This window comes from Miniopterus natalensis, chromosome X (assembly GCF_054644295.1).
Source record: "Miniopterus natalensis isolate mMinNat1 chromosome X, mMinNat1.hap1, whole genome shotgun sequence".
NCBI classification, from domain to species: Eukaryota; Metazoa; Chordata; class Mammalia; order Chiroptera; family Miniopteridae; genus Miniopterus; species Miniopterus natalensis.
This window is the reverse complement of record NC_142103.1, coordinates 61144590-61157440: the sequence shown is the minus strand read 5'-3', so window position 1 is coordinate 61157440 and position 12851 is coordinate 61144590. Positions and strand designations below refer to the sequence as shown.

Here is a 12851-nt window from a genome sequence, read left to right as displayed (position 1 = left end):
CAGTCAACTTGGGCCTAAGCCACTTCCCACTTTACTCCCAGTCCTATACTAATGGCTTCCTTCTCAAAGAAACACTGATGAACAGCTTTTAAACAAAGATACTCTGCTCGGAGAACAGACCCAGTTGCTAAATACCAGTATTCACTCCTTACTCCACTTTCTACCAAAGAAGCACTTCCTTCCCAGACTTGTTTTTCCCTCTCACTGGCCTAAAAATGTTGAGTTCCATGTCAGAACCCAAAAAGACAGTCTCTCCTTATGTAAGGGCTACAAACCCTGTGGACAGTTTTGAAAGTGGCAGCTATGTAAAGCCATATCTTTCACCAAGAATGTGGTGATACCCATCACAGGCACCAAAGAGTTCTTGGTATCTAGAGAAAAGGTAGAAAGTGGGTATCCTTTAACTGGTCTCCCCATTGATTGCCAGTTGAAATGATGAATTTCCATCATTTTGGCCAGGCAACAGGGATACCTATAAAATGGACAGCTCTTATTATTATTATTATTATTTTTAAGTTTTATTATTGTTTAAAATATTACAGATGTCCCTTTTTCTCCCCAATGACCCATTCCACCCTGTTCCTTCCCCCTCCCCAGTCCCTCTCCCCACCATTTTCCATGTCCTTGGGTTGTGTATATATGCACATAAATTCTTCGGTTACTCTCTCCCCCTCCCCCCACCCACCCTCCTCCATCCCTCTGACATTCATCAGTCTCATCTATGCTTCCATGTCATTGAATCTAGTCTGTTCATCAGTTTATTAAGTTCTTTAGATTCCACGTATAAGCGAGATGATGTATTATTAATTTTTACAGTTCCCAAAGCAACAAGGAGACAGAGAAATTAGTATTACTGAAAACATGATGCATATTTCACCCATACTCCTGAGTAGCCTATTGCTACTCCTTATGCTGGGCCAGTATAAGGTCTAGGGTCCCAATGTCTAGGCCTACGCAGTTTGGAAAGAGACACAGAGAGCAGTGCCTTCCTTTCTTAAGAGTACTTACAGAAAGATCGCTGTCATAAAAGGAAATGAGAAGCAGATCCAAAGACTTCAGATGATTCCCCCTTCCCCACAGATTACCTACCTCTTCCCCATATCGTCATCCCGTAGACCCTGCCTATAAAGCAAAGAATGGAGCAGAACACCTGTCTGCAGCTTGTATGTCAGGAAGCCCCAAGCACCACAGTAATAACAGTCATATCAGATGGTAAAAGAGTTGAAGTAACCAAGCAAACAAGCAAATTCAATAGATAGATTAGATTGTATTTGATGCTGCCTCTGGGATTTACAAATCTAGGTCATGATATTGCTGTTTTTGGAAAACGGGAAATAATCAAACATATTGTGAAAGGGAAGATTTTGCTGTCATAATGTATTCCACATGAGAGCTTTTTGCAGAAGTTACGGCTAAAAGAGAAAGGCAGGCAAAAGGGCAGCTGGCAAGGCTGCCTGGGATGAACTCTGCTATGACATGGATTTGATGGATTTGAGAATAAGGAAGAGAAGAAAGGGAGGGACAATCACTCAACTTACAAAAAACTTGGACATCCAGCAAAGCGTTAAATGCTCCAGACCCTAGAATCACTTAATTTGGGGAAACTTGGTTATATTTTCTTTGAGAAAATGAGCCATTATGAGTTCATGGAGCCAAATGCTTTTGACTGCTTAAAATACAAAAAATAACCAATGAATTCCTTGCAAAGCTATGAAGCCCTTTGGTTCCTTTGTAATGTGGACCTCAGGTTCCAGTTCTGAGCCCTTTGAGGGACAGGTGACTTTAAAAATACACAAAACAAAGAAAAAAATATTGGTGTTTTCATTCTCCTCCCATCTGTAAAGCTTGGTGGCTGGAGTTTACTGCCATCATTACCTCTATTTAAAGGCAGGGGGCTGTCTTATTACCTTCAGAGAACATTTATTGATTTTTTTTCTCCACTTTTACAATGCATCTTTATCACCCAGATGTCCTTTCTGAAGGTGATTCTGAATCTGCCTTGTTCAAACTTGGAATTCCACCTGTATTAGAGAGAATGGGAACACAAATCTTTTTCTTCCTCACTTGTTTGTCATTTCAGTTAACTCAGACTGAGTATTCACAGTGTTGATTACCACTTTATTCATGGTTTCAGAAATCTCTGGACTGGGCACAGGTACAAGACTTAAAAGCCTGGCATGTCAGACAGAAATCCACTTCTAGATTTGGTAGTTCATAAAGCATGAGGCTTTAATACTGTCATTGGTGCAAAGGTTCACACAGAGTCAATTGTAATATAGCCAGGTTTTTCCTGTTGAGGCAAAAGAAGAGGAGAGAGTGCCACATTTTCTTATTGTTAGTAATACTGGGAGTTTGGGATGAAGGTGAGGCTAGTCAGGGAAGGATCTGAATATTTTGAGGTAAAAGATAATGATTCTAGGCCATGTGGGTAAAATCACTAAAATCCGGTTAATGGAAACTTAGTGAAAGAGTGAAACTATTTTTGTGTGTGTGCGTGTGTGTGTGCACGTATGCATGGGTGCACACGCATGGGCACTTGATGGGATGGTTTGTGCATTAGAAACAGTCATGAGGAGAATCAGCTAGCTGGTAGAGTGGATGGGATGAATAGGGAGGTGAAAGGAGAAAACATATTGGATCCTATTTAAAGGCCAGGAAGTCTAAAGAGAGTTAAGTCTATAAGCAGAGGTAGAGACTCAGAGGGGTTTTAGTTTTGTGCCCTTAGATATAAAATTTTCCCCTTTGAACCTCAGTTTCACTTATCTTTAAAATATAGGACTTAGCCCGTCCAGGCGTGGCTCAGCGGTTGAGCGTCGACCTAGGATCCAGGCGATCGGGGTTCGATTCCCGGTCACGGCACATGCCCGGGTTGTGGGCTCGACCAATGACTCTCTTATCATTCATGTTTCTATCTCTCTCTCTCCCTCTCCTTTCCTCTCTCTGAAATCAATAAAGATATATTTAAATAAATAAAATAAAATAAAATATAAAATAAAATAAAATAAAATGGACTTAAACTAGAAATTTTTAAAAGTTTTCCCAGCTTAAAATTTTTGTGACAATTCTACAAATTGCAAACATCATCACTATTATTTCAGCAAACACATGTGCATTTGTACCTGTGTGTACTTTTGATTTTGCTTTCCTAGTATATGGCAAATCATAGCTCCTATTCTCTTAAAAATCAATCTTTATATAAGGATAGAGTCATCTGAAAGAGTACACTGTGGATAGACTGAGTTAAAATTCTTAACTTAGAGATGCCCTCTTACCCCGGCAGTGTGACCATGGCTGGGTAACTTCCATTCTCTTCCATTTTCTCATCTAGAAAGTCAGGATACGAATCCCCATCTCTACCTCATCATGTTTCAAAGAGAGTTAATTAATTCATCATGTGCATTATGTGCACAAGACTTTACTATTTTCAGACATTTTTCTAGTAAAACTTTGGAGGTTGTACATCCATTTGTTTTGTACACATGGAGCACTGTTTGGTACACATCATAAATTGAAACTGTAGTTTACATTCAGGAACTCAAAGAATTACACCATCCTTACTGATGTTTACAATATGTCCCAATTTAGTATCCTTGGCAAATTTTATGTAAGTATGGCTTTGATTCTCTCTCTTGTCCCAGGATTTTGTGAGGGAGGAAATGTAAGTGAACCTTCATTGAACCCTTTCTGTCCTTTAAATCTACTCTTTCCCACCTCAACTCATGTGGAATTGAATGTTACTTTTTGTTTGGAATCTTGCACAGAATTTTTGTGCATATCAATGTCTTCTTCACTCTCTGACTTTTTGGGTAACTTTTTCCAGAGGCAAGTTAACTATGCTAGGAAGATCTACTTGCAGCTTCCACAGAGCCTTGATCAGATATCTTTGGCCAAGCAGTTGACTGATCTTGGTTGTACAAGTCCGAGAGATCTTTTCACAAAGCTTCTCTTATCTTTTATCTGTCTCTGGTTTTCTTTCCTTTTTTAAAAATATATCTTTATTGATTTTAGAGAGAGGAAGGGAGAGGGAGAGAGAGAGATAGAAGCATCAATGATGAGAGCACCGCCTTTGATCAGCTGCCTCCGCACGCCCCCCACCAGGGATCAAGCCCGCAACTCGGGCATGTGCCCTCACTGGGAATTGAACGGTGATCTCCTGGGTCCTAGGCCAATGCTCAACCGCTGAGCCACACCCAGCTGGACTGTCTCTGGTTTTCTTAAATGTCATAGCCATCCAGACTTTAGATCGGGGTTGGCAAATTTTTTCTGTAAGGAGACAGGTAGTAAATGCGGGGTGGGCAAAAGTTGTAATACAAATAAATACAGTAATTAATAAATAATAATACAAGAATAAAACTTTGTGTTTTGTGTACTTATAATTGTAAACCTACTTTTGCCCACCCCTGTATATTTGTGTCTTTGCGAGCCATATGGTCTCTGACTCCACTACTCAACTCTGCCTTTGTAAAAGTGTGAAAGCAGCCCTAGAGAATATGTAAACTCATAGATATGGCTACATTCCAGTAAAACTTTATAGGCCTTGAAATTTAAATTTCATTTAATTTTCACATGCCACTAAATGCTATTTTTCTTTTGATTTTTTCAACCATTTAAAATCTAAAAAAATCATTCACAGCTCCTGAGCCACACAAAAACAAGTATCACACTGGATTTGGCTTGTGGACTGTAGTTTGTTAACTCCTGCTTTAGATGGTTGCTCCTGCACTTGCAAATCTGCAGAGTAAAATTCACTCTTTGTTGTCTCCTAGTATTTAGTAACTTTCTAAATTATCTAATTTTAAACTTTTTTTTGAGTTGGCCAGTCATAATTTTCATGTCTTGCTTTCACAGAATGCCTGGTCTGGTGGTCTCTATGGCTATGCTTTTTAAAAAAATAAACAGGAAGAAAATAAGCACATCTAGAAATGCTAGAAGAGAATATTTTTTAATGATAATGTAGTAGACCACTCCTCCTTAAAATACCCAGAGGAGAAGTTGAAAATATTTCACATATTTTCTAGATTTCAGTACTGTAAGCATGTGGATAACTATGAATATATATACAAATGAGTTTTGATGGATGCCATATATATTCCACATGGTAAAGAGGAAGGACTTTGGGAACTCTGATACTAAGTGTTATAGAAAAATTCTGTCTCATAAAAAGTAAGGCTCAGGTGGCCAGCTGAGTTATGGATCTGCCAAACAGGGCTACATGAAAACAAGAGGCTTATTTGGGGAACATTGTGGAGTCCAAAGGTAGTTAAGGGAAACCTCATCAGATGTAGCAGGTCCCTTGAGCTGCTATCAGCTTTTTTTGCCTGTCTCCCCTCCATACTGAATTGTACATTATTGTCTTAACTCTATTCTCTGGGATTTTTGGAAGCAGGCTGCTTTCTAGGTAGTAGAACAAGATGCAGTGTAAAAGTTCTAGATCGGGCTCTGGTTCTGCCATTGATTTACCATGTGGCCTTAGGTATGTCGTGTCCTCTATTTGCACCTCAGAACCTCCATCTGAATAATAAAATGGTTGGACTAAATGATCTTGAAGATTTTAACAATAAATCTATAACAATCTAAATCCTTAACAATAAATCTCTAAAATTTTACATACCACAAATGTGCCCATCAGCCAGTGGTTCACTTTATATGCATCAGCCTTGAGAAATACAGACTTGAGTTCAATCCTTAGCTCCAAGACTTAATAGATATGTGACCTTGAGCAAGTCACTTAACTTTTATCTGCTTCCGTGAGGACAGTAATAGCTCACAAGGCTATTCTAAGAACTAAATGATGTGTAACACAGCTCCTGGTGCCCAATAACTTTTGGTTCCTTCTCCCAGAGTGAAGTGTTGGTCATTGGCACACATACACTTATGGTGTCCCCTAAGTAGGCAGAAAGGAAAGGTTGGAGATATTTGTGGCAGCCCCCTGGTTAAAGAAGGCCTTGGTTTGGTGTAAGGTTCTCAGACAAACAGTTCTATACAGTGTTACTTAACTAGTGATTAGAAGCACCAATATATTTGTATAAGAATATAGCAAAGGCCAATCTGTTTCTCTTTCCTGTTCGGCTCCAAGGGCACTATGAGTAACACCCCCCAGACAGCCCAGCAAGCATGGATTCATTACCTTGCCTGAATTCCAGGCTTTGTAATTTAAGGTTTCAGAGCTCTCTGTGTATCTTCTGACCTCTCTGGTAAATTCAGCTACAGGCCAGGAGAAAAGCTAACAAAGGTCATAAATTATCCTCCACGTTCTTCAGCCTTTGGTTTCCCTTGTCCAGCCAAAGGCGTGTCTTAAAGTATGTTAAGGCCAGATTCAATAGAAACCTGAGCCAGCACCTGTGTAAATAAAATTTTGAGGCTTCTTTTCCTGAAGCCGGATGGCTATTTTTTAAACCCAAGCCAGATTATCTTTTATCTAGAGTGCTGTCTCCTACATTCTTAGTGCTTTGGACCCCTTGAAGGAATGTGGTTTGGTTGTAGTGTTTTTGTTCTGTTTGATTTTTGTGGGGGAGGAGACAGTTCTTTCAAAAACAGGCCTTGGTGTGGCCTATGATGCTACTATGTTTAAAATTAAACTCTGGTGATATAACAAAATTCATTCCACTTCCCATAGATTGGCTTTACATCTCTCCACCCCCCACCTTCTCAATTTTGAACTTTTTAAAAACCAGCCAACCAAAACCCAGAATGTAGCACACCGCTCACCTCTAACTGCTATCCAGATCATCTTTAGATCTTGTTCAAAATCCTATATGGAAACGAGGGTTAGCACTCGACCAAGGGCTTCCAGGGCCCATCAGTACATGGGTATCCAGTCCTTGAGGTTCCTTAGTTCTGCTCATCTTCAGAATATAGAAAATATTGGGTCTTCATTTGTATTGCTTATGGCTAAAGGCCTCCTACTTCCCACTCTTGTGCAGGGCCTCTTCTACCACCTGACCTGTGTAGCCTCGGTGACTCCTCCAAAAGTCTTCTGTAGCTCATGTCACTTGGAAAATGTTTCCTTTATCCCTTTTTCAACTTGATGAGGAGCAGCCAATAAGTGCAGATTCAGATTATCATTCCATGGGAACAGAGATTAGATATAAGAAACAAAAGGAAGGGAGGAGTATTGAGATGTGGAATAATTTTTCACATACCTACTGAGCCCTACAAAAATATTAAAGTGCTCTCTACCCAAAACACCTATTGATATAGTGGTAAAAGACCTGATTTGAATTCAACATTTGTTAACTGTGTGACTTTGGTAAAATGACACCTCTTCCCTGAGCTTTAGTTTTCTCATCTATAAAATGGGGATAGTGATGAGAAATCCCCAGAGAAGTTATAAAGATAACATGAGATAAAGCAACTAGAAGTTTCCTTTCATAGTGTCAGACTCTTGAAAATAAGGTGAACCAAACACTGTTGACACAAATGAAAAATCAGCCCACATCAAATTACAGCATGTTTCCAGGGGTCCCATGATTTCACTGGAGAAATACTAGTGTGCATTAAATATTCTACCTGTTTGGTAGTAAAAATTTTCAGTCAGATGACATATTTCAGAGATAATTCAAAATAAAACAGTTTTTCAGCTTTGTAGATGGCTCATTCCAAAGTACAAAGAGCTAAAAGGAATTGTCTAGAGAGATGATGGGCACCACATAACTTTCTAGGCCCTGTCTCTTACTTAGAGGAAACTCCAGACTATATGTATTTGTATTCTCATAGTCTAATGGCAGGAAATAAGAGCTGAAGGTAAGTCGCATTCACTCATTCATTTTTTCAACAAACATGTACTATATCAGGCCTTGTGTGGACCCAGAGATCAGTATGAGCAAGCCCTAACCTCAGGGAGCTGCAAATTTAATGGGCATGCCCTCCAAGGTCAGCTATAGTTATAATACTGCACATAGTATTTAAGTGCAACAGAAACAGTGTATGGGACAAGAGAGAGAAAAACCTATATCATAGCTCCCCTTACCCATGCTCAAGAAAAACCGTGACCAAGGCACAGTTTGAGGGGTCTATCACCATCAGCAGCTCTGGAAGCCTTATCAACAACAGCAACAAGCAGTAATGATGATGATAATCATAGCAGCTAATATTTACTGAAATTTTTCTATGTCTTAGGCACTAAGTACTTACATAATCTTCACAACAACCCTATGATGTAGTAGATACTTTTACTTCTTTTAGTTTACAATGAGGAAACCAAGGCACAGAAGACTAAGAGTATAGGAAGGGAACTAATTCATCTAAGTTGAGCAAACATTCAGCAGCTATTATATGAAAGCCCTTGTTCTAAGTAAGGGGTGGGTTACCTTTTTTTGTCAAGGGCCATTTAGATATTTATAACATCATTCATGGGTCATACAAAATTCTCAACTTAAAAAGCTGTCCAAACACATGCAGCCCCAGAAGAAGGAACCACAAGCTGTGTAGTGCAGAAAACTTCAAACAGGGTACTCAAGGCCAGTCACAAACAGCGTCTGACATTGACCTGCACCAGAGAACATCCAATACACTGGGAGTCCTAGCAGGTATACCTAATACATAGAAACAAATCCAAATAGGCAGCCAAAATGGGTAGACTAAAAAACAAGCCTTAAATGAAAGAACAAAAGAATTCTCCAGAAGAAGAGCAAAATGAAATGGAGATAAGTAATCTCTCAGATATAGAGTGCAGTATACTGATCATAAGGATGCTCAACAGCATGAGAAAAGAAATGGAAACTATGAAGGAAATTAAGACTGAAATAGTGGAAATAAAAAAAACCAACAACATTGGAAGGAATGAACAGCAGGTTAAGGGAAACTGATGATAAGATCAGCGAATTAGAAGACAGCGTAGAAAAAATTTCTCAATCAGAGAACCAAATAGAAAAAAACAATTAAAAAACAGGAGGACAGTTTAAGGGAGCTGTGGGACAACATGAAAAGTAAAAATATTCAAATCATAAGAGTACCAGAAGATCTAGAAAGTAAGCAAAGGTTAGGGAGCCTGTTTAAAGAAATAATGACAGAACACTTCCTTAACCTAGTGAAGGAAAAAGTGACACAAGTTGAAGATGCACAGAGAGTCTCAAGCAAGAAAAACCCAGAGGCCCATATGCAGACTCATCATAATTAAAATGCCAAAAATTCAAGACAAAGAGACAATCTTAAAGGTAGCAAGAGAAAAGCAATCTGTTACCTACAAAGGAGCTCCCATAAGGCTGTCAGATGATTTCTCATCAGAAATTCTACAGGCCAGAAGGGAATGGCATGAGGTATTCAAGATAATGCAAAATAAGGATCTGAAACCAGGACTACTCTCTCCAGCAAGGCTATCATTCAAAATAGATGGTGAAATAAAGAGCTTTCCAGACACAAAAATGGCTAAAGGAATTTATCATGACCAAACCAGCATTGCAAGAAATGTTAAAGGGACTGCCATAATAAGAAGTTGAAATAGAATGAGAAACATAGGCATAAAGAAATAAAATGGCACTTTCTTTTGTCTGGAACTGCCATCTTCCAGTAATTTGCCAAAATGACCAACACAAAGGGAAAGAAGAGAGGCACCTGCTGTATGTTATCCAGACCTTTTAGAAAATATGAAGTTGTTCCTTTGGCCACATACATGTGCATCTACAAGAAAGGTGATATTGTAGACATCAAGGGAATGCACATTGTTCAAAAAAGAATGCCCCACAAATGTTACCATGGCAAAACCGGAAGAGTCTACAATGTCACCCAGCATGCAGTGGGCATTATTGTGAACAAACAAGTTAAGGGAAAGATTCTTGCCAAGAGAATTAATGTACATATTGAGCATATTAAGCACTCTAAGAGCCAAGATAGCTTCCTGAAACGTGTGAAGGAAAATGATCAGAAAAAGAAGGAAGCCAAAGAGAAAGGTACTTGGATTCAACTGAAGCCTCAGCCTGCTCCATTCAAGGAAGCACACTTTGTGAGAACCAATGGAAAGGAGCCTGAGCTTCTGGAACCCATTCCCTATGAATTCATGGCATAAGTGTTAAAAAAAAAAAAAGAAAGAAAGAAAGAAAAAGAAAAAGAAAGAAAGAAAAAAAAAAAAAAGACCTCTGTACTGATAAAAATGTTTCTCTTAATTGGGTAGAAGTGTGGTATTCCTTCCCCCCAAAAAATAATTAAAGAAAACTTTGTGTCCTAGAAAGAAAGAAAGAGAGAGAGAGAGAGAGAAAAGAAAGAAAGAAAGAAAGAAAGAGAGAGAGAGAGAGAGAGAGAGAAAGAAAGAAAGAAAGAAAGAAAGAAAGAAAGAAAGAAAGAAAGAAAGAAAGAAAGAAAGAAAGAAGAAAGAAAGAAAGAAAGAAGAAAGAAGAAAGAGAGAGAGAGAGAGAGAGAGAGAGAGAGAGAGAGAGAGAAAGAAAGAAAGAAAGAAAAGAAAGAAAGAAAGAAGAAAGAAAGAAAGAAAGAAAGAAAGAAAGAAAGAAAGAAAGAAAGAAAGAAAGAAAGAAAGAAAGAAAGAAGAAGAAAGAAAGAAAGAAAGAGAAAATGACAATGGTAAGTTCCTATCAATAATAACCTTAAATGTAAATGGATTGAGTCCTCCATTCAAAGGACATAAGGTAGCTGAATGGATAAGAAAACAAGACCCAAATATATGCTGTCTACAAGAGACCCAGCTTGGAAGACTCACACAGACTGAAAAATAAATAAGTAAATAAATAAACAAACTAACTAACTTCTGGAGGACTTTAAAGGAGAGATCAACAGCAATACAGTCATTTTAGGGGACTTTAACACCCCACTGACTTTACTGGATAGATTTTCCAGACAAAAAATCAACAAGGAAACAGTGACTCTAATTGACACACTAGATCATATGGATTTAACTGACATTTACAGAACATTTCACCCCAAAGCTGCAGAATATGTATCTCCTTAAGTGCACATGGGACATTCTCAAAGATAGACCACATTTTAGGACACAAAATAAGTCTCTACATGCTCCAGAAGAATGAAATCAAGCATCTTCTAGGACATTTACACCATGTAATATGATGCATCTGCAATAAAGAAGGATCCCTTACCCTATGAGACAGCGTGGTGGGACCTGGAGAGTATTATGCAAAGTGAAATAAACCAGTCAGAGAAAGACAAGTACCACATGATCTTTCTCATATGTGGAATATAATGAACAAAATAAACCAATGAACAAAATAGATTCAGAGACATTGAAACATGGAACAGACTGACAAATCTCAGAGGGAAGGGAGGGGTGGATGGGTGGGGAGAGATTAACCCAAGAATGTATAAGCACATATATATAACCCATGGACACAGACAGTAGTGTAGTGAGGTCTTGGGGAAGGGGGTCAATGGGGGAGAAAGGGTGACATCTGTAATACTTTAAACAATAAAGATAAACTAAAAAAATAAAAATAAAAATTAGCTATGAATAAAGCTCCAATATTTATTGACTTTCGAGTCCTGCCTAAGGTTGCCTTGGCAGGGCCAGACCAAATGATTTGGGGCGCAGTATATGGCCTGCGGGCCAGATGTCATTCCCCACCCCTGTTCTAAGTGCTAGGGACAAAGAGATGAAGAAAGCAGTCTCAGGCCAGAGGGAACAACAGATAAGTACACAGTGAGGCAAGTTATATTCCAGACCTTCTGCTTGATGTTGGAAACTCAGTGATGAATGAGACAGAGTCCTTCTCTCAAAGATCTCAAAGTTTAATGGGAGATATCTATGTGGAAACAAAAAATTAAATACTGATGTGATAAGTGTCATAAGAGAGATAACTGCAAAATGGGAGAGATTATGCAGAAACTGATTCGTTTAAATAAAAACCCAAATAAAATAATTCTGTTAAGAATTATGGAGAAACTAATTAATTTAAATCATAGCCCCAAAAAGGTGTTATCTCATTTCATTCCACCTTGGTTAATTGTTTTCCATTTATCATTATATTCCTAAAATAAATTATCAGTATTTTTCCCCACCCAAGGATGACAAAATATCACAGGAGGCTGCACCACAGTATAATTAAACTATTCCGTTATCCCATTTCATGCCCACACTTTGACGTTCCTCATCTTTACTCAGCCTTCTGTTTCTGCCTCAAGTGATTTTTCTCCACACCTCTTTATCCTTAAATTATGCTTTCCTTCAAGCCCTCACTGAAAGGTCCCCTCCTCCATGAAGCCTTTACCACATTGAAAGATACTCTACCTTGTCCTGTACTCCTACAGCACTTCATGGGTGCCTCTCTTGTTGTTCTTACCACTTCCTGCTTTATCTTTCAGTAATGTACTTACCCATCTTTTTTGTCTCTGCTAGACCAAGATCCCTAGTAGAAGGTTCACTTTGCTAAAACCATAATTTTATTTTAAATGCATTGGAAACCTCTTCTGGATTGTATTGTGCCTGGTGGTTTTCAACCTTTAATCTTAAACGTGAAATTACATCACCTATTTGGAGATTTATACTTTCTACAAATGGCTTTCATTTTATTTTTTAAATATGTTTTATAGATATTTTTTAGAGATAAAACAGAGGAAAAGGAGAGAGAGAAATAAACATTAATGTGAGAGAAAAATATTGATCAACTGCTTTCTACACACCCCCTACTGGGGATCAAGCCCAAAACCTAGGCATGTGCCCTGACTGGGAATTCAACTGGCAACTTCTTGGTGCATGTGGTGCATGGGATGATGCTCAGCCAACTGAGTCACATCAGCCAGGGCTTAATGGCTTTTTTGAAAAACCACCACCTTAATATAATAACTGGCTAAAATGTGTTTTCATTTTCTCTAGTTCTTGCCCTGATGCATGCATGAATTAAAGAGTTGTAGAGATTTTTTTTGTTTCCTCAGACCTCTATTTTTGGATGTTT

At 38.5% G+C, this 12851-nt stretch overlaps 1 protein-coding gene and 1 pseudogene across 2 annotated transcripts in view; both read left to right on the top strand.

Moving 5' to 3' along the window:
- Positions 1–12851, top strand: part of AR (androgen receptor) — a 141030-nt gene that overhangs the window by 68966 nt on the left and 59213 nt on the right. The gene's annotated exons all lie outside the window — the stretch shown is intronic.
- LOC107530205 (large ribosomal subunit protein eL21 pseudogene) lies at positions 9480–10003 on the top strand (annotated as a pseudogene).